This window comes from Panthera leo, chromosome B4 (assembly GCF_018350215.1).
Source record: "Panthera leo isolate Ple1 chromosome B4, P.leo_Ple1_pat1.1, whole genome shotgun sequence".
Classification (NCBI taxonomy): domain Eukaryota; kingdom Metazoa; phylum Chordata; class Mammalia; order Carnivora; family Felidae; genus Panthera; species Panthera leo.
The window spans coordinates 85,974,055-85,976,954 of record NC_056685.1 but is presented as its reverse complement, the minus strand read 5'-3'; the positions used below and the strand labels follow the sequence as shown (position 1 = coordinate 85,976,954).

The window sequence follows — 2,900 nt, the reverse complement described above, 5'->3', positions numbered from 1 at the left end:
TAGATAAAGCCATCTTAAAATTGTTAAGCATTGCATGCTTTTCTGCCATGGGAAAAACTTATTAAAGCAAATTAATTATTAATAACAATATATTGTTTGAAATAAAATACAGAGGGTTTCTTAAGGTTTTTGAACAAGGACACTGTTCATACACTAAAAAACAGTAGTCTGAGTTAAGGTCAGAGTATCTACTGATTAGTGAATTTAATGAATATTATTTGGGTGAGTTTATATCTCAAGTGTTGAGTGCACAGAAGGCTTTTTGCTCTATTTTTTAAATTAAGTCAGTTTCAATTCAGTTCTCAGAAAACTGAGGATAGATAAATTACTGACATCTTGATAAGTCAGGAATAATGCCTAAAGTATAACTTGCACATTTTATCTATAGGCTTCATCAGTTCTTAATTTGCAACTGTAAACGTTGACCCTATTTTACTCAATAGAAAATTGTGTTCAAATGGATCTACTCTAAGGGCATGAAATAATGTTTATAATATAAATAGGAGATGAATTTTACTCATCTCAGCCTTCTCTTTAAGTGTGTTCAAATTTAAATCAGGATAGCTCAGGATTAAATGAATAACAAAGCAAAAAATGCAGTTTTTCCCTCTCCACAAAGGGCCTGAGCCCAGCCTGCACACCACAGAAATACTTTGATTACCTGTAGACCTTTGCCAGATAAGGCAAGAGTCCAGGGCACTAGCTCCTTATCTCACTCCAGCTTATTCTAAGGATGTAAAATTTGGTGCAGATTCCCGACTCATAATGCTTCAAAGTGTATACCTTTTATCCCATGCTACAGCTGTTTCTGTGAGCCAAAGGTAAAATAATGAGCTATTATTGAAGAGAGCTGGGGAAGTCCCCAAACAGCAAAGATGGTGTGACCATCACAAAATCCATTGACTTAAATGCTAAATATAAAAAATATTGGTGCTAAACTTGTTTGAGATGTTGCCAGTAATGCAAATGAAGAGGCTGGGGCTGGCACGACTACTGCTGGTGTACTGACATGCTGGGTTGCCAAGGAAAGCTTCTGGAAGGTTAGCAAAGATGCCAATCTAGGGTAAATAAGGAGAGGTGTGATGTTATCTCTTGATGTAGTAATTGCTGAATTTAAGAAGCAGTCTAAACTTGTGATGACCCCGGAAGAAATTGCTCAAGTTCCAATGATTCCTGAAAACGGAGACAAAGAAAATGATAACATCATTTCTGATGCATGAAGAAGGCTAGAAGAAAGGGTGTTACCAGATTAAAGGATGAGAAAGTACTAAATGGTGGAGTAGAGATTATTGAAGGCATGAGGTTATATTTCTCCATACTTTATGAATACATCAAAAGATCAGAAATGTGAATTCCAAGATGCCTATGTTCTGTTGAGTGAATAGAACATTTCTAGAATCCAGTAAATTGTATCTGCTTCTGAAATGGCCAATGCTCACCAGAAGCCCTTGGTCATAATCACTAAAGATATTGATAGAGAAGGTCTGAGTACATCAGTTCTGAATAGGCTAAAAGTTGGTCTCCAGAGTATAATGGTCAAAGCTCTTGGTTTGGGTGACAGTAGAACCAGATTAAAGACACGGCTACTGCTACTGGTAGTACTATGTTTGGAGAAGGATTGACTAAATCTTAAAGATATTAAGCCTCAGGACTGAGGAAAAGTTGGAGAAGTCATTGTGATCAAAGATGATGCTATGCTCGTGAAAGGAAAAAGGTGGGAAGGCTCAAATTGAAAGCTGTATTCAATAAATCATTAAGCAGTTAGATATCACAACTAGTATATATGAAAAGGAAAAACGAAATGAGAAGTTAGTTATGACACCATGTTTGGAGATGATGTGAATATGATGGAAAAATGAATCATGGATCCAACTGTGGTTGAAAAAACTGTTTTAGTGGATGCTGCTGGAGTGCCACTCTGTTAACTATAGCAGAAATTGTCGTCACAGAAATTTTCAAAGGGAAGGATCCTGGAGTAGGTGGAATGGGTGGAACAGCAGGTGGCATGTTCTAATTCCTAGAGTAGTTCATTGCCGCTATTAGTGAACTAAAAGAGAAAGCTCAAGGCAGTGCCCCTCACCAATAACTTCAGGGAAGTCAACTGAAGAAAATGACTGAAGAAAAGGCTGGCTGATGTTGAAGAAAATCTCTATAGCCATGAATTACTAGTTTCAGTTGACAGTCAATAATGGTTTGCTGCTGTCATCTTCCATGCTGAAAAATAATTTATTTTGCATTTTTAGTAAAAAGACATTTATACATTCCTAATAACTGAGTGCAAAAGCCATGTTCCAATGTACCCCTTTCAAATGAAATCACTGAGGCATTTTTACTACACTTAACTCTTCTGTTAAAATCAGGATTTTAACACTTGCCATCACCACATGAGAAGTTAAGAAACAGCCTTTCTGTGGAGAATAACAGTTGTGTGCAAGGTAGAGAAATATTCAATTATGTGACAATACTTGGGTAATAAAAATTTGTTTCCAGTTAAAAAAAATTTAACTTGATTTGTGAAGAAAATCATATTTGATTTTTGGCATAACCATAAATATTTCCTCAATAAATGTGAATTTTATTAGTAAATGGAATGGGTATTCTTGTTGCTTAAAATTGTGTAGAACATGGAAATGCAATATATTCTGGTAGGTTAAAAATCTGGGAAATTATTTCTGTGAATGGTAATTGATTTTAGCAATTAATATGTCACTCTGATTGCTAATGTAAAAAATGAAAACCTTTACCCCATATTTAGACAGAAATAAATTTTCATGCAGAAATGGAGAAGCCGTATATGTACAACCCTCAATATAATTAATCTGCATATGCTAAAAATATTAGACTCTAATTAACACTTTAGGGCTATTTAATCTCTATTATGCCAGTGGAAAAATTAAAAC

At 35.1% G+C, this 2,900-nt stretch overlaps 1 pseudogene; it reads left to right on the top strand.

The window, feature by feature from the left end:
* Window positions 1–594: 594 nt before the first annotated feature.
* On the top strand, window positions 595–1,842 carry LOC122225420 (annotated as a pseudogene).
* The last annotated feature ends 1,058 nt before the right edge of the window (window positions 1,843–2,900 follow it).